General features: G+C 51.3%; 1 protein-coding gene across 1 annotated transcript in view; it reads right to left on the reverse strand.

Annotated features, from left to right (window-relative positions):
- SSBP3 (single stranded DNA binding protein 3) overlaps positions 1 to 22,207 on the reverse strand; it is a 159,723-nt gene that overhangs the window by 113,157 nt on the left and 24,359 nt on the right. The gene's annotated exons all lie outside the window — the stretch shown is intronic.

Raw genomic sequence — 22,207 nt, forward strand, 5'->3', positions numbered from 1 at the left:
AGCCACTGCAATGAGAAGCCCGCACACCACAATGAAGAGGAGTCCCTGCTTGCTACAACTAGAGAAAGCCCACACACAGCAACGAGGACCCAACACAGCCAAAAATAAATTAATTATTTAAAAAAAAAAATAAATAGGGGCTCCCCTGGTGGCGAAGGGGTGGAGGGTCCGCCTGCCGATGCAGGGGACATGGGTTCGTGCCCTGGTCCGGGAAGATCCCACATGCCACGGAGCAGCTGAGCCCGTGAGCCATGGCCGCTGGGCCTGCGCGTCCGGAGCCTGTGCTCCGCAACAGGAGAGGCCACAACAATGAGAGACCCGCGTACCACACTAAATAAATAAATTAATTAATTAATTAAATTAAAAAATGGAACAGAGGATGGCTAATGGTAGAAGAACCTCAACGAAACCCATGAGGCTCAACCAGGACCCCCCACAGCAGAGCAGAAAACTCATCCACCTGCACAAAACATAAGCAGACTCTGAGGGGCACTCTCTGAATGGCAAACCCTAGAACTGCGGGAGAAACTTGAGATCTGGGTGAGAGTGAGGAGTTGACCCTCAGGAGCCCCAGGTTGCTGGCGGCCCTGCAGGTAATGCATCCCCAGGTGGTCGACCATTCCATGTGGCCCACCATCCCATGTGGCCCTTGGTTTCTTCATCTGTAAGGAATCCACTAAGGTTCCCCCAACACGCCTGCAATGATGAAGGCAGTTCTCCGAGGGCTTCGACCAACTTTGGAGCGGAATACACAGTTTGTTTTATCTATTTTGCATCTAATGAGACCTCGGCCCTCTAATTAGAACAGGGCAGATCCATTCCTTCCATAGAAATCAGACCCATTGTGAGAGGAAGAACTCTGGGCCAAAATCTAAGCCAAAGTGGGAAAGATGCAGGTCACCTTTACTTTTACATCCTAAAGGTCCCAGAAATCTTCAGCTCAAGCCACCCCTCCCCCCCCACTTCACCCCATGACTTACACACACACACACAGAACTAGCCCAATCCCAGAGGCTTCAACCTTGAAGACCTCTCCATTTAGCTGTTCTGAGATGCTTCCACCTGTAAAGGCCCTGTGTACTTGCTACACTCGCCACCACCACCACCCCAAGCCAAGAAGATCTCTCCCCATAGGAAAACTAGAGTTTGGAGGATCCAAGTGAACTACACGCAGAGTCGGAACCCAATTCCAACCACCCTCTCCCAGGCTCCATGGATGTCAACAAAAATGGGCAAGGTCCTGATGCTGCCCCCAACGTATGGGCTGACCCCCATTCTCCCCTACGCTGTAGCTCAAAGACAAAGGAGGTGGCACTCAACAAACCCTTATTGAAATGTATTGAATTAGATGAAATTACAGATAAAAACTAGACAAAACCCTAAAGCCACATTCTACACTGAGAAGCCAGTCTGAGGTACAGCAGAGCAGAGAGACTTGGCCAAGATGCTTTTTCCATCCACGGAAATGGACCGAGGGACCCAAGGGGCCGAGGATGCTGAGGTTAATTCCTGTGTTTTACAGACAGGAGACTGTGCTGCAGAGGGGACCAGAAGATGAGCTGGACCCTGTGCCTCGGCTGTAGGTGGCAGACCATGTCCCCTCCCAAGAACACTGGTGCGTCCCAACGCCAGGCCAGGCTGGCCAGCAAGGGATTGTGAATCTCCCATCCCACTGCCCCCAGCCCCATCCTCCGAACCCAGAAAGCTGAAGCCCGCAGCCAGTGCGTCCTGCTGTCCATGGATACCCCTGGTCTTACAAGGGGGCATGTCCCTTTGCCATCTGCAGTGTAGGTGTACCTCCTAATCCCCCAAACTCCCACCCATCAAGAATCACATTCTGGCCCAACCTTTCCCATGCACCTGCCACACACATGGGTGGGCAGCCCATCAAGGGCACGGTACAGTGTGGGGCAAGTCCTTGCCTGAGATCCCAGAGCCCTGAAAATAGACACTCTCGCCTCTCTGGTCCTCTGCTTCTGCATCTATGAAGTGGAAGCAGTGATCCTCCAAACTGTCCACTGGGCCTTTAACCCGCAGACCTCTCTTCAGAGAGCTCACGACTGCGATGGGAAGAAGGAGTAAGTCACATAAAATTCCCTCACAAATCCCAGGAACCCTCAACCTCTCCAGAAGGGAGAAAATTCGGAGAAGCGAGAAACCCAGGAAGCCACCAATTGGCAATACCTCAGAACCTGGGCATAGGCTAACATAGAACTCTGCATGTTCTGTGTTTAGGAAGGTCTGGACTTCTGAACACGCCATCTACACGTACCATTTATCGGGCCCATGGATTTCCGGGTAATTACAGGCAAGAGGAAAAGGGGACAAACAGAGCAGACCCCTCGGAGAAAGGCGGGCTGAGAAATGTGAATGCCTCATGCCTTTCCAAGCCAGAAAACCCCTCCCTGTCCTCAATATAAGGTCCCTCTAAAAGTAAGGGGCAAGGTAGGCAGAAGCCCCTCACACATCCGGAGCCCCTCACGCCAGGACAGTGATCTGAGCTGCCCCTTCTCCCAAATGCGGCAATCCAACCAACATTTGCCAAGTGAATGAATGAAACCAGGTATTCCATTCTGCACCTCTCTGCCCCAGGCACGGGGCCGGGTCCACAGCAAACACGCAGCTAATGTGCTGAACTGAACCAAATTTCTGGACAACATCCAGCTGAAGGTAAATAAAAGAGGAGGGCATCAAGTGTAGAAATTGCAATGGGAGTCTCCCCCTACTTTAAACAGCCCCCTCCCCCAATCTAAGGAGGATTCTTGGCAAACTGAAGTTCTCCTAAAATCCTCCTAAAAAGTCAGTCCCTCTCAGGGCACTGAACAACAGGCTTCAGTTTACACGGTGGTGTTTCAAGAAGGCAGCTATTGTGTGCAGAAAGCGAACCTGAGTGCACACCCTTTTACCCACACCCCCCTCTTTGTGTGAGGGACACAGTCCCATGTTAGGGCTCCTGGAACCCAGCTCCCTCTCCTCTGCCCACCCGGCCTGGCCAGACCCCCATTAATGCACTGCTCGTGCCATCAACACTGTTGTTTTGGAATGTGCCAGTAATTCTAGTGGCAGGAACAGCAAGCTTTAAGCTCAGCAGAGAAACCAGCTGGAGAGGCAGCCTCATGAAATAATGAAATGCCAAACCAACCCCTACATCTTCCCCAGTCTTTCAGGTCACCTACCAGATTAGAAGGCCTGTTGCCACGGCAACCATATCTTGCAAGTGCCGGCTGAACTTCCCCATAATTTTTAACCCTTTAACTAGCTTGGAGAGGGTGGTGTGCGGGTGAACCCAAATGGCGGGAGAGTTGGCCTGCTCTAGGCTGCGCTTTTACAAATTAAAGCAAGAAAAAAGAAAAACAGCAGAGGGAGTGCAAGGGGTGCGGGTGCGGGGCGAAGGTCCCCAGTTAAGCCAACAGACAAACCGTGGAAAGGAAGCACAGCACACATCCACCTTTCCTGTCCACCTCCACGCCACAAAAGCGTCGCGATGCGGTCACACAGCAAACTTTTCATGCACCTGGCAAATCATCCAAAGCGCAGGAGCCGAAAATTAGATGGGAATAAACAAAGGCAAGATGGGCCTCCGCCTGCCCCTCCCGGCCAGGCTTCGCGGCCTCGCCGGCAGACAACTGCGGGCCTTCTGGGGTAGGCAGAAGGCGGCCAGGAGCCAGGCGGATGGGGACAGATGGCCAGGCAAGCACTGGCACTTTCCAGTTGTCTGATAGGCGCCTGCTGCCAAACAAGACCTCCCCAGCCCCCAACCCCACACACAGCTTGGGGGTGCAGTGCGGGCTCTGAGGGACATGGACGCCAGGCCAGGCCAAGCGCCAGGGCTCAGGGGAGCAGGCTTCTCCCGCCCTGACACCCACATCTGCAAGCCCTGCGAGGTGCGCCCGGGGGCCCCCCTGAACTGCCCCGTACTCCCTCTCCATTTCGCAGGAAGTCTTCCTCCCCGCCAACCACTCAGCCCTCTCTGTGCTCAGAGACCAAAGTTCCTGAGGCCTTTCAAGGATGTATCTTTAAAATGACTTTCCTTGGCCTATCGGATTTGACGGGGACACTGAATAACACCGCCCAGAGGCAGAAAAACGCTGGCCATGGCTTCACCACTGCGGGTGAAGCCCCCCAGCTCACACCTCACCTTCTTGGGGGTAGGGGGAAGTTGGGGGGAGCGAATGGGCCTCCTGGTGGGAGCAGAGGCTCCTGACTGACTGGCCTAGGGACGGACCAGTGGGAGGCCTGTGTGGCTCCCCAAAGGACCAAGAAAAGGCCTCTGGGAAGGAGGGGAGGCAGAGAGGAGAGGCAATTTAGAGGAAAGAGATGTCAAAGAGGACAGGAGGAAGGGAGGAAAGGAAGCAGGCAGCCAGGGAGCGAGGAAGGTTTAGGGGCAAACGGGGCTCCAGAGAAAGCCCTGGCAGTGGTGGCAGGGGGGCAGCCCACCAGCATCTCCCCAGAGAGCCCGGCACGGTGCCTACCCCCACCCCCCCGTCAGCAGGCCCCTGATAAACGAAGCCACTGGGCCACACACAGCTCACAGCCCTGCTCCCAACAGAGGGCTCGGGATCCACTGAGAGTGGGGCAGGGGGATGTAGGGCAGGCTGGGCCATGCTTCGGTAAGGTTGGGGGGAGAGGGAGAGGGTGCTGACACTATTAGCAGAGAAAAAGGAGCAACTTCAACCCCGCACACCCCTCCACACCCTGTTGCCTGGCTGGCCTGGCCACCTCCACCTCTCACTCGTGCAGGGGGACACCTGGGAGCAAGGCCAGTCCAGCGAATTACAGTCCTAATGTTCTCTCTGCCAAGTAATTAACGAGACGTACCACAAACGGCCCGGCGCCCGGAGAGGAGTGATGACTTTTATTAGCATGTTCACGGGTCACCCAGCCCTTCTGCATGCCGAGAGGTCAGTCGGGTTAAAGAGGAGCCGAGGAGAGGCCATGGGGTGGGGGTGAGGGGGGGCCCTGCCCTTGGGGAGAGGGAGGGCGCAGCTTCAACTGGAGTATTAGCCTCAGGCTGCACGCTTAAGAGGCACCTATCTGGGCACCATATTACACATGCGACACTGATAAAAGCAGCTGGGGAGGGACCCTCAAGGAAGGACCCTCCGCAGCCAAGGCCGGTGGGCAACCAGCGCTTACAGGGGACCTCCTGTACCATCCAGGCATGGGACAGTCCTTATCTTAGGGTCTCCTTCCCTAACCTACTCGAGGGCAGGGCTGTGACCGTACCTTTATATCCCTCTGTAGCATCTAGGACAGGGCAGGAGCTCCAAGAACATTTGCAAAGTAAAAAAGAATCTGTTTTTTCCATTTTAACCCACCAGATGGGAAGGCTGCCACCAAGCTTATGCATTGTTTGGTCTCATTTATACAAATCCTTTGGTTCATTCAACAAATCCTTATTGGGCACTTACTATGTGCTGGGCACAGTGCATTCAAAAATGAAGAGTCACACACCTGTCTGCCCTCAAGGAGCACCTCTTATCTGACAGCTCACCGTCCTGCTCTGACAGCTCTCCACTCCCGTCTCCTGCACAGTAGGCTCTCGGTATACAATGGATACCCTGAACTCTTTGATTCTCATTATGTATGCCCCTAAGGCCTGGCCAGCAAGCCAAGCTCGGGTGGAGAGGAAAACAAGGGCAGAGTCTCAGGGCTTCTGTGCACATCCCAGTCCCACTGCTAACCAACCAGAAGCTTCATAAGCAATTCTACAACTGCTAAACTAAAGCCCCAATCTTTTAGGGAGTGCAGCTGGGGGCTTACTGCAGGGCAGAGAGAGCACCAGCAAAAGAGACAAGCCTGGCTCCCAGCCACAAAGGCTAACCTGCTGTGTGACAGGAGAATATGGACAGGTGGACTTTGACCCTCTGGGCCTCGGTTTCCCCTGCTGGTAAACCGAGGAGGTTGTCCAGTCTGATCTCTAAAGACATCCTAATAAACAACAACAGTAGAACAGTACGATCCGGATGGACAGGGCTCCGGGAACAAAGGATGCAGGAGGAGGATTCCAAGCAGAGCCGGCATCCTACTGGTACGTCCCCACCCATGTGCTCAACGACACAGGGAAACTCTACCCACGGCTCTGAATAATAACAGAAGTAACATTTAGGTAAGGTTGGGCATTATATTAAACCTCACTTAAGAGGCAGAGCTGTTGGCATTTGGGAGTAGGAGACAGGCCTGGGAACGTACTTGATACCTACCACAGAGTAAAGCGGATCACAGCCAGCTCTTGACTCAAGAGCATCTTCGGCCCCTGCCACACTTTTCCCTCTTGCCAACTGCAGATACTTCGAGGGTGCCCAGCCAAAGCGTAGGGGCTGGAGGTCAGTTCTGGAAGCTACGCTTTCAGAAGAACACTGGCAAGCCAGAAGCCAGGCGAGATGTCTTCCAAAACAGAACAGGAGCTATTTTAAATGGAAACCCATTGGTGGAGGCGGAGGAGTTTTATGGGAAGAACAGAGAACATGAATGAGTTGCTATAATTAACCCCTCGAAAGAGCTGTCATAAGGAAGAGGAAGTCTTTCCACTTGATGGTGGTAATACCAAGAATACAGACTTCTAACCATTCTAACCATCTAAAACTGAAATGTGCTGTCCTGTCAGGTAATGAGTTCCCCGTCACTGGAGGCGAAGCAGAGGCTGTAGAGGAAACCTGAGCCAAAGAGACTCTCATATTCAGAAGGGACTTTAAAGGTTATCAACTGATAAAATGCTGATGAGAGAAAAATACAAAGGGGATCATTCAAGTCCTTCATGTTTTAAAATAGCTTTTCCTTTAAAAAAAAAAAAAAGAGTATAGGACTCCTAAGGGGATATGGAAATGTTCTTCCTGCCTCTCACTAACCTGCAGGAGGGCTTTTGATAAACAGAAGGTTTCCCCAATATCCTCGGTCAAACTCCACCCACACTTCTTCCCGGCTGCAGAGGTCACTGTGTTTTTGTGGCAAAAGCTGCAGGTGGTGACGGAGATGCTGGATAAGTAAGAAAAGCTCCATTATGTAAAGACTCAAATGTTTACGCCGCTTCTGTGGAGCAGAGAATCAGATCAGCAAACAAGTTCGGACAGCAGACCCTATGTAAGAAATGTAGTGGGTCAGCATTCATCATCCTAGGAGGATGAGCTGGCCCCGGTCCTCCCACACCAGCAGCACCCAGCCTGGCCTGCTGATGTGGACGGCAGACCACAGCAAGCACTCACCACCTACCCTGGAGAAATGTTCAGATCACAAATCAGTGATCACCACGCAGGCAAAGGGGGACCTCCGACCACTACCAGGTTTCCAAGAGAATCAAGCGCGGTATCCTAAGTGGCAAATCCTGCAGAGCTTTGTTTACCTGCTGAATTCTCAGGACCTAGAACAGGGCCCAGCACACAACTTGCACTCTGTAAACGAATAAGTAATCCAAGTATCTCTTTTTCTCTTGTTTTGGAAGCAATTACATAACTTCTTTTCTCCAGCTGATTCACCCATCTCTTTGCATTCAGCTCAAAATATTGCACTAAAATTATTTTGCCTTCCCCGAGTCCATGGCGGGATAAAGGAGCTAGCTATCTAGAAGCTTAGGGAGAAAAGTTGTGGTGTGGGAATATGGAACGCTCAGTTTGAGCTCCAAAAGGGTAGGAATTTTTGTCTGTTTTGTTCACTGCTTTATCCTCAACTTTGTGGTATAATACTGGCACTCGGTATGCACTCAAGTATCTAAAAAGAATCAGCAAGTATATCCACTGTATGATCCTGACAACTCACTTTTCTCTCTAGGCCGTCTTTTCTCAACCATAAAATGACAGCGCTAGCGGGGCTCAGGGGTCCCCAGCCAGTTCTAACGCGTTTGAAAGTCTCTGATCCAGGTAAGCTGGCCTAGGAATGGCTTTGATCAGAGAAAGTCTGCCTGGGTCCTCGCCCCCGCTTCCCCCCACACCCCGTGTTTCCACAAGGGAGGAAGCTAGGAGGCAGTGTGGTCCCACAGAAGAAGCACAGGCTTTAGAGCCCAAATATTTCAAGTCCCAGCTCAGCTTGGGATACGGAAACCTTAGGGATGTCACTGAATTTCCCTGATCCTCAACTTCCTCTTCTGCAAAACAGCGGCCATGCCTAGGTACCTCTGCAGGTTGCAGCCTGGATTACACGATGATAATGCATAGAAAAGCACCTTGCAAGGGTTAAGGTTAGCAGAGAGCGAGGCTCTACAAACCCTCCCATGAAGAGGCACCCATGTCACTTCCAGCTCTAAACCTTACAATTTACTTCTACCCTCAATGGGAGAAGCCAATTCAAGACAAAGGATGATCAAGACCAGTCCACAAAATATCATTATTCAAAGATTCATGATCTGTAACTTGACCTGTCCTAATGACAAAGACATAAATTTTTATATAATGGTTCATCTTGAGCTTTTTGCTCCCTTCTCAGAAGACTGAACAGACAGAAGTTTAAAGCAGAGAAGGAGAAATATTTGGAAAATTGAACATCCTGAAAAAGAAGACAAGAGCCCTTCTGAAGCTGCAATTCAACCCACACTGGTGGCCAGCAAGGGATAAGCAGAGACTGACTGCTCCCCACAATAGAGCTAGGCCCTCCCAGGAGGCGTGGCATTTCAGAAGAGCCTCTAGGATAGCTTTGGTCCCAGTGTGGCCTCAGAGAGGAGGTATGGAGCCTGTTCTCACAGAGCAGGGGCCGTCCTACCCTCCTCCCCACAGCCTGGCAGCCACGCAAACAAGAAAGGCCCTCATCAGTGGTATATATCAACACAGCATCTATGAGCAGCACAAGTGACAGCCAAAATCAAGATAACTGACCCTTCTGGACATACCGGATGCATTCAGGACCACCACACCACAGTGATGCTGCCGGGCAATGTTTGTTATCATTAAAAAGTGAAACGCCTCATTTTTAACGCTCCCTGACTGGGAGGTGTTACCATCCCCCCCACCATGGGTTCAGTTCTCCCTTCCTCACTAAAAGAGGGTATCACCAGAAGTTCTCCTGTAAAGAGACTTGGGGTCGGGGGTGGGGGGAATAATTAAAAGAGCTCAGGAAAGAAAGGGGTTCAAGTTCTGACAAAGGTTTCTCGGGTGGCTTAAGGCAAAATTTAGAATTTACATCTTTTCATTCGCAGGCCGGCATTTTATTTAATCATCTTCATCCAGGTCTTCATCTCCACGGTAAGGACAAGCAGAGTAGACCACAAATAAACACACCCACAAAAATATCCTAGCGAGGAAAAAACCCTCTCTCTTTTCTCACTACTCACTCATTTCCTCACTCTACACCGGGAGCTCCCAGGAGCACACGGGGAAGTTACTGCCAGCACTGCATCCCCTAGACACTCCGAGCACCAAGTAGGTGCTCAATTAAGAACAAACTTCCTAGGAACTTCCCTGGTGGCACAGTGGTTAAAAATCCACCTGCCAATGCAGGGACACGGGTTCGAGCCCTGGTCCGGGAAGATCCCACATGCCGCAGAGCAACTAAGCCCGTGCGCCACAACTACTGAGCCTGCGCTCTAGAGCCCGCGAGCCACAACCACTGAGCCCACATGCCACAACTACTGAAGCCCGTGAACCTAGAGCCCGTGCTCCGCAACAAGAGAAGCCACTGCAACGAGAAGCCTGCGCACCACAACGAAGAGTAGCCCCCACTCACCGCAACTAGAAAAAGCCCGCGCGCAGCAACGAAGACCCAACACAGCCAAAAATAATTTTAAAAAAAATTTTAAACCAAAAAAAGAACAAACTTCCTCATGGCCAAGGAGTGCAGACTCTCTACACCGACAGTCCTCATGTCCCCAAAACAACGTGGCGAAGAGTGGGGGTCACCAGGGGTTGCTTTGTGGAAAGAGTGACTTAGCTAATGAATGGGGGAGGGGCATCTGGGCTCAGACCCACCCCTCCCCCTCTTAAGGCCACAAACAGTGGCAGCCCACTTGGTGAGTGAGGACCCAACAGGTGGAAGCTCCACCCCACCCCTGCTCCTCTAGGTGGCCCCTGCACAGGCACAGGCTCCAGAGATCCAGGGAAGAGGTTATTCCATCGGGAATGGCAGGTTTCCTACCCCATTAGCTCCTGGCCTTGAAAGCTTCAGGAAATAGCAGGCCCCCAACTCTAATTTTTCATAGACCAGATAGGGGGTTTTATTTCTTTAAGTTCTAGTTTATCTTCTTAAGCTGTCCAAACATTCGTCAGAGCATCTCAGCCACATGCTAGGCTGCCCCAGAGGTTAGTAGTGCTTTTAGTGTGGTGAATTTTTTTCCCCTCATTCTCTTCCCCAGATAACAGCAATACCTCATATTTACAAGAGCTGTACGCTTCCCAGGGGTCTTAATTTTATTGGATGGGGGTGGTGGAACAGAGTGAATTGTCTCAAAGTGGGTTTGCATAGCACACTGTTGTTTTACTTAGACTGCATATTTACACGGGGAGTCTGGAAAGAGGGGCGTGGCATAATCCTCCCAGCCACCACCTTCAGGATACACCACTCTCTGGAGGGCATTCCTGGGAAGGGAGGCACCAGGCCTTAGGAAGCCCCCGCCAGCACAGCACCCCTGAAGCCCAGAAACTGTTTGCTAAGACACGGTTCTGTTTCCACAGGGAAAATGATAAAGACACTTTGCTTATCACAGTGAGATTTTCAATCCAGAACTGCAAACTGTCTTTTCAATCTTAACTGCATGCTGCCTTGTTTTATCAATCTGGGAAAAGGGGATTAAGTGTTCCTTCTCCCCAACACAAAGGAGGACACACAGGGCCTTCAGCAATAATGTGAATAATGAGCATTTCTTCACCTGGAAGAAAAGTATTTAGCACAACTCAAGGAAATGAGAGACAATCTTACGACCAAATCAGCCATCTGATACCACATTGAACAGTTACAAAGAAGAGGGATAACCTTTACTTAGACTCCTTTCCCCCCACTAACCAATTTTCTCTTGCTCTCAAAGAAAGAGCCTCTTAAAAAACCAAGAAGTTATGTTGGTTATGTGGGGGAGAGCACAATACAACTGTCCCTGAAACCACCTTATGCACCACCAATTTTTTTTAATGTCAATAAAACCACAACATTGACAAGAGCAAAAAACAAGGTTTGATTTTTTTTTTTCCTCCCACTGTACAGGTATATCACAGGGAAAGGTATATTATTTTGTAATAGTTTCCTTAATCGGACTTAACCTGGGATTTACCAAATCTTATAATCCTTCAGGAAACGGAGATTTGCGCAGAGGTAGGCACACCTCCTCTCTAGAGATGTCTGGATGGGCAACCTCTCCAGCTACCAGAAGAGGAAACACGGGTGAGAGACCAGGTTCCTGGCAAGGTCAGCCCTCAGGAAGGCTCAAGCGGTTGGTCCTTAATTCAAGTACTTCTTTCCTACAGACTAGCCTGGTGTATGAGAAGATGTTATGGCAACCAAAGAGAACACGTCAGAGCTGGGGTTGGCAAGCTAAGGTCCATGAGCCAAATCTGGCCCACCACCTATATCTGTAAATAAAGTTTTATTGGAACACAGCCACACCCATTCATTTCTGCACTGTCTGTGCCTGCTTTTGTGCTACAATGCAGAGCTGAGTGGTGGTGCCAGCGACCATACAATGTACAAAGCCTAAAATATTTACTATCCGGCCCTTTACAGAAACAGTTTGCTGAACCCTACGCTCCAGAGTCAAATGCACTCCGTTATAAAGGATATAGTAGTAGACGGGATTCAAAGAATGCAGACAGGTAGTCCAGCATCCCCACTTTACAGATGTAGAAATTGAGGCCTGGAGAGGAGGAGGTACCTGCCAGGGTCCAACTGCTGGAAAGACAGGTCCCACCTGCTCTTCAGCCCAGACTCCATTTAACACGAAGTGTGAGCCTTCTTAAAACAAAACACCAGAAGCAGGGAAAAACATAAATAGAAAACCAAATCCTACAAACAAATATTAATGCTTGACCCAAGCTTAACATCAGAAATGTGAAAAATGGGGAGGGGCGCACGACAACATGGGATGCACTAAGCAAATTAATATCCAATAGGACAGACTATTTTAAGCCCTTAAGAAATACCCCTTCCACATACCCGAAGCACATATGCTAATCCAGCTCAGGCACTCCGCCTCTCCGCAGATAGTGAACTTGGCAGTACCAAACCCAAATAGCCTTTTTTTTTTTTTTTTTACCAGTTGTCTACAATTTCAGTTTTTTCCTGGTTCTCACACAACTCAGCCCTCGAAGAGACCAAATTAGTGAGGTTTGTGCTCAATTTTAACACCCCCCAGTAATCAAGACCTCTCCCAAAAGGAGTGCCCAGCATTTCCCCCAAAACTGTGGAAAATCAGGCAGAGAGGGAAATGCAGATGGAAAGGACCCCCCTGGGTCCCCTCACAGAAGGGGCAGGAGGGAGGAGGGGCCCAGAGGGAGGGTCAGAATCCACATCCTCCATTTCCAGACCTTTCCTCGAATCTGCACCGGGAAAACACCAGACAACGTGAACGGTGCATGGAGATGGAGCAACATCACAAAGTTAAAATTAATTAGCTGGCATGTTGACAGAGGCTCCATTGTGCTGTGCGGTGAAGCAATCAAAGTGCAAGGGCATCACACACAATGCTGAAAGGGCCGTGACAGCCATGGGTACAAGAGGTGAGGACATGCTCTGTCGTGTCACCAACATGGCACCCTAAAGGAAGGCGAGGCATACTTTCATACGTGTGCGTGCGTATGTGCAATGGCTAGTGGAAAGACAGGTCTGGAGTTAAGATTTTCTTAAATTACTTTCAAAAAAGCAATAACCAAAATGCCGATAATAGTTACTCTTCTATCGGAGAACTTGAAGTGAAAGACAACAGCTCAGGAACTGCGCAGCCCAAAGCTTGCCTGTAAGCTCCCGAGTGGCCTGTGGGAGGAAGCCAGGCGTTGGGAGTGGCCACTGCCATGGAGGATGCCAGGGAGGGCAGGTGCCCTCCACTCAAGTGACGGAGCCAGCGTGGGATGAGGCCCAACGATGACAGGAACTGGGGACTCTGGATGCCCCCTGATCTGCTTGCGATCACCCCATCCAACCGCGTCATGAACCACCACTCCCATGCGCCTGCACACCCTGCTGTTTCCCAGATCTGCCAACAGCGGCCTTGCTCCCCAGCCTTGTTCACACTGTTCCTATACTGCTCTGGCCACAGTCTCCTTGAAATCCGGTGGGCTGTGCGAACCAGCTGTTAAGAGCATGGAATGCCTATGCTCGAATCCCAGCTCAGACATTTACTGCTGTGTAACCTTGGGCAGGTTACTTAACCTCTCTCTGCCTCAATGTCCTCATCTAGGAAACTAATTCTAGTTCTGACCTCATAGTTACTGGTGTTGGTTAAATGACTTAATTTACATGGAGCACTGAGAACACTGCATGGAACAAAGCGAGAGCTAAATAACATTACTAATGTCCCCACCCCTCCTTCTTGGAGGGCACTTCCTCCAGAATGCCTTCCCGAATTCCTTTTGTGGGTTAACTGCTCTTTTCTGGAGGCTGGAGCTCCAAGTGTCGCTAATACCTCTCTGATGGCACTTATAGCTTATTTATAGTTTATTTACAAATAAATAGAAGACCTTGAAACCATTCAGATTTAATTCTGATAAAACTTTAGTAGAAGTGTTCAATTTTCCTGGACAAAAAGCATGGTAAGAACTGGCTTTGGGGAATTTCCTGGCAGTCCAGTAGTGAGGACTCCGCGCTTTCACTGCCGTGGGCCCGGGTTCGACTCCTGGTCGGGGAATCGGGGAACTAGGATCCCCCAAGCCACGCGGCTCAGCCCAAAAAAAAAACAACAAAACAGAAAAGAACCGGCTTTGGATTCAGACAAACGTGGCTTCCAGTCCCAATACCACCCCTCTCTTTACAGCAGAGGGAACCTGTTCAAGTTTCTAAACCTCTTGGAGTCTTGAATCCCTGTGCAGAAAGGGACAGGGACCCAATTTACCTTGGATTTCCATGAGGCTTCACTTGAAGTCCTGCTCCGGCACTCGGCCACAGGAGGCCAGAGTATGGCTGCCTCCCCCTGGTTGTGAAGGGTTAATCCTAGTCTATTCCTAATCTATATCCATGAGTCTGTCCCTCTCCAAAATGATCTACTTGGGCAAAAGAAAGGAAGAAAAAAAGAATGCCACCAACCACTCCTGCCCATAAATCCCCACCCCCAAGACTCCCCTTCTGAGAACACCACCCCTCACTTCCGAGTCAGGCAAGATTCAGGCAATAAAAGTGGCGACAGAAACCTTGCAAGTGAGGTCCCCGATGCCCCATTGTCTCTGCAGTCCAATCTGTGCCTCTCACGCAAGGTTTCAGGGATGTAAAAAGCATTCAGATAAATGGGTCTCCACTACCGAGCTCTTACACAGGGAAAAGCATCTAAATCTAAATCAATTAATATGTATGAAGTCCCCACAGAGCCATGCCCCGGAGACAACATCGTAAGGGTGAGAGCACAAAGAATGAGCCTGATCCCAGCCTTCCAGTGCCAGACGGGCCAGACAGGGCAGCACAGCCAACGACAGGAGGCCGGCTCTGACTTCCCAAGCACTGGATCCTGGGCTAGGCCACCTCTGCAGTCGGCCCCTTCCAAAGGCACTCATGAGTAACTTCACCAGGGACAAAGCCGGGAAGTGAAACTCAGCTTGTGAAGCAATGTGCTGGCAGTTCTGACAGGCTTTTGTGTTTTTTTGTTTGTTTTTTAAATACTTATTTATTTAGGCTGTGCCAGGTCTTAGTTGCGGCAGACGGGATACTCGTTGCAGCATATCGGCTTGTTAGTTGTGGCAGTTGCAGCATGCGAACTCTTACTTGCGGCATGCAGGCGGGATCTAGTTCCCCAACCAGGGATCGAACCTGGGCCCCCTGCATTGGGAGCACGGAGCCTTACCCAATGGACCACCAGGGAAGTCCCCAGGTTTTTGTTTCTAAAGTGTGCTGTATATACCGTATGACCCAAACACTCCACGTCTAAGAACATCATCACATGTATGTGCACAAACACTTAGCCACAAGGGTGTTCACCACAATGCTGTTTACAATGTGAGAAAATTGGAAACAATCTTAATGTTCCACAGTGAGGGACTGATAAATTATGTCACATCCAAGAAGCAGAATACTCGGTGATCACTGAAAAAGATGGAAACTACCTAATGACATGGAAGTGCAAAGGCTTACAGGAGTCCTTCACCCAACAAAACAGGTGCTTAGTGAAGAAAGACAGACGGCTCTAAAGGATGGAGATACAACCCAGGAAAATGTGAGTGCCGACTGGACCCACAGTTGTCCATATCTCGAAAAAAATCGGGGACTAACTCACAACCCAGTCATCTCCCAGCCTGCACTATTTATGAAAGTTTTAGGATTCCTCAACGAGATGAGGTCCTGTGGTCAAATAACTATCAGACTCGTCGTATTTTACACTGTTTATCCACCCTCTATATCCTCTCCCACTTCTGAGATCTGCAATGCATCTTAATGCACTGCAAACTCTTGAGAAGCCCTACATTAGAGAAACTGCTGAACCCTGCATTTCCCACAAGATCCGGCTGCAGCAGGCCCTTTACTGAAACATGTCTGAACATTGCACTACAGAGCTGGGGAAGGCTGACAGCTTGACAGCACCTTGGATGTGGGTGGGAGGCCTGGGGACGCCCGTGCCTCTCACTTCCTGGGGAATCTTCAGCCAAGTCATCTCCTTATCCTGGGCACAACCTCTCCATCTGGGAGCTGACTAAATCAGAGGGCCACGGGGGCCACAGGGGGATGCATAAAGGTGGGAAGCTCAGCAGGCAGGACCCTTTGCACCCTCCTCCCCTTAAACTGTTAGATGGCTCTGTTTTTCTGTTTTATTATTTGGCCTTCCACCTAAGATTTCATTTAAAGAAAGGGCTCTCCAGTTAAAAAGAAAAAAAAGTAAGTTAAAAACTCCTGAAGCCTATGTCCTGTAAGGTTCCTCTAACTATTACAGTTGACTTTCTTTAAATCTGTATTTCAGGTGGGAAAAAGTCCTCTCAAAGGGAGCAGACGAGCCAAGCCAGGCTATCTGGAAAAGGCGAGGGTTTGAGCTGAACTTACTGCAAAAGAGGCTCTGCGGGTTTAGGGCTCGGATGAACCAAGGAGCCTGCCTATGGGCAGGAAGGCAGGGAGCAGTGGTGACACTGCTGGGGGAGATGAGAGGGACTGTGCAACTAAGTGGATGGATGAAAAGGCATCTTGAAAACCAAGGTCAAGAATATCCATGTGGAGGCTGACAGCAAGAAATCAGCTAACGTTTGAAGAGTTACACGATCAAAACAAGAGAGCCACTAGTTAGGTGACCGTGGCGCACAGTTTCTGTGACTCAGCGTGGAGGAAAGGCTGAGGAGGAGAAGCACCGCGGTCACCTGTGCTCACGGTCCAGCTATACGAGGGCAGCTGCAGAATCCAAGGTTCAACATGAATGAGGACTTCAAACTCAACCTAAAGCTCGAACCTGGTACGTGAAGATCACCAGAACAGGATTAGAACTCAGACTCGCCCACCTGTCTCAGAACTTGACCTTGTCATTCTGGCCGAGGTAGGATTCCCACGGATGGTACCTGCAACACCATGCCAGCCACACACACCCCGACTTTCTCATTCCTCCACTGCTCGGATCGCCACATCCTAGGAGGGTCTTGCGTGGTCTGAAAGGTCAACCTGGGAACATCCGAAGAGAAATCATAATGTGGAGTGGAACTCAGGGTGTCTGGAAGAGAAGGGCATCCGTGCTTCCTCCAACAAGGAGGGTTCAATCACATTTTGGCAATTGGCCCATCTCCCCCGTCCGTTCGCTTCTGGCTGGCCAGCGGGCACTCCAATGCAAGCAGCTCTTCTCCAGTCAGACACCACACGCCCTACGAGATCCTCCAAGGCCCTCCTGGAAGCTGGTGCTTGGCTCTGTCAGACAGGTACGGGGCTTCCAACTGGAATTCAGTGACGCTCTGCATCCAACTTTCACCTATCTGGAAACTCGAAGAGCCAGGAAACTCACACGACATCACTGGCCAACTTCCAGCCTGGAGTGTGACACCGATGACAAGGAACTCATCTCGCATGCCGGTGTTGTTTGACTGATGATGACTGACTAAAATGCTGTATTGAAAAGGATTCTGAACACGGGTCGGAAGGAAGAGAGTTACTGTGATCCACTTGCAAAATCTGACGTGAGTGAGGAGCATCGGCCTGTGTGCCAAGCATCTGCCGTCCGTCCTGGATGCCAGGACTAGCCTTCAGGTTGGATTCTGACTCTTAGCTTCATTATATACTTGGACCTGTGACTCTGGAAAGTCACAAAAGCCACCTACCTGCCTTTTCATCAACGACACGGGATAACAAGCCTGGCCCATCGCCCCCGGAGGACTGCTGGAGGGAGGGTGCCAACGGGCTCACGCATAGGAGGCTGTTCTTAAACATGTCCAGCGCGGGGGATTATTATATTTAAGGGATTACAGCTCCTCTCCACAAGAGTGGCCCCGAGGCACTACACGATCCTGAAGAGCTTTCTAAATCAACAGAGAATTAGCACGAACGTGGTGGCTGCGAGCAGTGGCAGCCCTCAGGGAGGCGAGCCTCGAATCTCCCCTTGGGAATGGGCTCAGGGCCTGGTTCTCTGCTGTGTCACACAGGACCAAGGGATGCTGGGATCCCTGTGTCTTCACCGGTTCTTCCCACTGCTGCTTGGCACAGGGCTGTGGGCACACAGGGCCCGAGATGGGAACACGCATGGCCACAGGGCCCAGTTTGCACACCGATGGGACCAAACCACCTCCTCCCAGCAGGGTGGGGTGGGAGGAGAGCAATGATGTGGCTGCCAGAAGACCACCCACAGCGGCACCAGAGGGCCGGAGGTGGGGGGGTGGGGTCTCCAGGCAACCCCTAAGCTATGGACACTTCTCCCACTGCTTTGTTTTCATAACCACATGGGTCGCCCTGCAGGTAAACACCGCACTATCTGGGCCGGAGCAGCCTGTTCTTGGAAGACTTAGTACCCAGGGTCCGGACTGGGTTTAGGGTGTGCTCACACACCAGCACACAGGACTCCTGTGCTGCTCATGGAGCAGAGACACTCTCACGAGCTCAAGCACCCAAGTGAGAGAAAAAGCGTGTGTGCACACCACATGCCGTGAGCATGCTTCACGTTACACAACCAGCGTGCTTTGGAAGGCCGTCTCCAAGGAAGCCCTGTTTTGCTGGAGCCTTCCCGTGATGTACCACAGGACCACAGGACCACAGGACAGGGGTGCGAAACGCCCAATTGGGAGTCTCAGTGTGTCTGCCAATTACTGTGACTTTGGAGGCATTATTCACCCACGAAGCTGTTTCCTCTGCAATAAAGTTGTGGCACAGGACTGATGAGCGGACCATCAACAGTAATTACTAACATGAAGAGATAAGACAGAATCATGAAAATGACTACTGTTTCCAGGGGCTATGGCCTCCCAGTGCTGTGCTGGGCACTCTGCCCACGTTCCATCTAATCCTGCCCCAGTCCCACAGGCTCCCGAACAAGGACAGCCAGCAGGGGCTGGGGAGGGGGCTGCCGGAAGACTGAATATCGGCTACCTTGCAACCATGGCCTGCTCAAGCAGCTGGGGCTGACAGCGAATGTAGCCCATAGAGCACACTCCACCCAAGAACCTCATCTCATTTCACGGACATGGGCGATTCTCATTTTACAGATAAAGAAACTGAGGTGGGGGACTCCTCAACCTGCCCAACTAGCGGGTCATACCACTAGTTAACGAGCTTCTATCTCCCAACAACCAGTCCTGGGTCCTGTAGGGCAAGGCAGTGACTCAAGCAGCCTGTGTGTGGGCTCTGGAGCCTGAGTCTCGGGCGTTGAACACTAGGTCTTCCATGCTGTGTGAGCCTGGAAAACGTTTTTAACTTCCCTATGGCCCAGTTTTTGAACTACAAAATGGGATCACAGCTGCCTCACAATGTCCGTTATGGGAATTAAATTACTTCACACATGCAAACCACACAGACCAGGGCCCAGCACAGGCTAAGAGCTGAAGAAATGTCAGCTGCTATCAACGTCCACTGTCCACATCGTTCAAGACGAAGCTCTGCAGCTGCCTCGGAGGCCCTCCTCTCCACTTTCTCCTGTGTTCTTTGAGGCCCAGCTGCAACGTCCCCTCCAGGAAGCCCTCCCAGCCCCTGAAACAGCCAGCGACACCCCTTTCTGGGCTGCCTTCAGATTCTGCCTGTGTCCCCTTCCCAGCACTGACCATGACCTGGCTATTCAATCATCAATTGATCTGTCTGCCCTTCTGGACGACAACCAACCTGATCCTCACCCAGCTTTGAATCCCCTGGGTGTCAAGCCTCTGGCAGGACCTAGATGTCACTCAATAAACGGTAACCCACCCACCACAGGTTGCCAATTCTTCTTAGAGTAGCAACCCTTTACTGAGGGCTCAGGGGTGTCAGGCGGTGCTAAGCGCTGCTAATGGACACCTGTGCCTTGATCCCTGTTTTATGGATGAGTAAACGGAGGCTCAGCGGGGCCAAGCAATTAATGCAAGTCCACAAAGCTAGAGAACAGCTGGACTAGGACAAGAGCAAAGTCTGCCTGACCCAAGTAGACCTTACTTTAGCCTTTACTTTGTCTTTGCTTCTCTTCAAATTTCTTTTGTGTGTATAAGGGGTCGGGGTGGGGGGAAGGCATCTTTTTGCACAAAGCAAGGCGTCCCTGCATGTAATTTCCCCAGTACTGGGAACAATTAGTAGCAAGACCTCGCCTGTGCACTGGATGACTCTGGTATGCCCCGGCCCTCCGCACAGTGTCACCAGCCCTAACCCACTGACACAGACACTCAAATGTCACCTGACTGACTGACAGCCTGGCTTCCACCTTCTTCCCTCTTCCCCTCGAGGGCCCCCAGAAGCAACAGGGGAAGTTGGTTGCTAATGGTAACGGCCTTGGGAGCAAGGTGAGACCTACCAGCCCGCTGCTAAGGGCTGGAGGGAAATTTTCAACAGCCTCTGGGGCCCCTTTCTGTCACTCAAGGCAGCCTCTTCCCCGCCTGGGCCTCAGTTTCCACTTCTATAAAAAGCGGGTGCCGCTCTCCATGATTCTGGGTATAGAGCTGAGAAGGGTTAAGGGAATCCAGTCAATCAGGCCTCTGCGGGTGCCCGGGATGGATTTAGATGGCCCGGCAAGTGTTTTTAAAAAACAGGAATGCCTCTCAGCACCCTAGCTCAGCAGACCCCCTCCCCCACCGGCCTATTTATACCCAGGGGCTGTACACCAAGGTGCCCAGGCTGAGTACCCTGGGCTGAGCCAGTTCCAGGATGTGTGGGATTTGGGACCACTGGAGCTGAAGTGACCATTAATTGCTTTCATTCTGTCATCTCTACTAGACTGTAAGCCTACTCGACAGGAAAGACAGGCTAATACTGATGCCTGCCCTGAGAGCCGGCACCTGGGAAGTTCCCAAGAAAAGCTGCCTGAAGGGCTCAAAGGTCCAATAGGCATGGGGCTGGGAGCCCACCTTCGGAGAGTGCCAAGCCATCCAAGCAGCTTTCCAGGAGCAGCTAAGAGGCAGGGGAGTGGGAATGTGTGCAGGCATCGGGTAGTGGGCAGCAAACGGGGTGTCTGGAGCCAGTGGCCAGAGCAACCAGCTGGCTGGCAGGCCTGACCCCTCACTCCTACAGCTACTCACCAGCGGGCATAGGCTCCAGGAAGATGGCCCCTCTGAGCAAACACCCTGGGAAAGCTGTCTCATCCCAGTGACCTTTGTTATTAATCCCGTCGACAAACCACAAAGGGGCAGCGTCATCAATTCCTTCAAGCACCACTGGCCCTACCCCTCCCACCCATCAGTTCTTGACCTGTCCAAGCCTTTCCGGGATTATCAATGCCAATACCTACCGTTTTCCGGAGTGAAATTTGTTCACCAACCACCCTCAACCCACCCTGCAATGGATACTTACATTCTCCCCATCTCACAGGTAAAGAAGCTGTGGCTCAGAGAAACCAAGCAGTCAGTGAAGCTGTACCACGTGGAGCAAGCTTCCCCATCCCTCTCCTCCATCCTCCACCCGGCCTGGCATCAAGGATGCCAAGCAACCCCACACTCCCCGCAGGGGACCTGCCAGGAATACCAAGTACACAGCCCCAGCCCCGCAGGAACCCAGAGGGATTTGAAGCTGATGGCTCAAATACCATCCCCATCCAACCCAACTTGGGGTGTCAGGGAGCTAACTGGCTGCTAAGGCATGAACTTGCTTTAAAACGTTTTCAGTCCTCACTGTGTGAAAGGACCATAAACTGAGCATAAATACAAAGATCAATCTTGGGGTGGGTGAGGGGGCACCTCCGGGGAGATGTCAATGGCAATAGGTACCTACCTCCTCAGTACAACCTAGGAGTCTGACCTCACAACAGATAACCTTGTCCTGAGGCAAAACAAACAGGGAGGCAGCGGATGCTGACCCCGCCTGCCCCTTCAGGTCATCTTCCCGCACTGCCCAGCAGCTTTCCGCCACGTGGTTCTCTACTTGTTCGGGGCCTGCTTCTGTCCCTATGTCTCCAGATGATGGGGAGGACGCTCTGGTCAGAGCCTGGAGGGCTCAATGTGCTCAGCATTATGGCAGTAATCATCATGGGGCATCTCAGCTGAGTCTCATGACAGCCTGAGCAAGAAATGTCACCACCATCTTACTGATGGGAAAACTGAGGCCCAGGCAGGGAGACAGGCCTCCCAGAAGGCACCTGATACACAGATATGCTAAACAGAAAAGCCCAGAAGTGGATGACAAACTGCTAGGCAGTATTTATTTTTGTTTGGGGTCACATGACATGTGCCCATTCATTTACTGGTTTAGCAAACATGCGTGGTGGACCCACCACATATTACTGTTTAGGGTCTGCAGGGGTGAGTCTCGCATCCACGCTGGTACGCGGGTCTCTACCTCATCTCTGTGGGATTCCCTGAGGCTTGGTTGAAGCTGCTACGGGACAGCCCAGCTACCAGCCCCCTTCCTTTCCAGCAAGTACCATGCTGTGGGTCACAGGAAACAGCCCCGGAAAACCACTTTATGTGAGGGGACACCAGACATGGTCTCCCTCCAAAAGCCTCCAGCCTCCAGGCAGAAAAGATGATGGGGGCAAGAACTTGAGAGCTCACACAGAAACCGTTTTTATAAAGCACCACTCTTTAAAGAGAGACGCGCACAG

The sequence above is a fragment of the Neophocaena asiaeorientalis genome, unplaced genomic scaffold (assembly GCF_003031525.2).
Source record: "Neophocaena asiaeorientalis asiaeorientalis breed wild unplaced genomic scaffold, Neophocaena_asiaeorientalis_V1.1 scaffold138, whole genome shotgun sequence".
Lineage (NCBI taxonomy): Eukaryota > Metazoa > Chordata > Mammalia > Artiodactyla > Phocoenidae > Neophocaena > Neophocaena asiaeorientalis.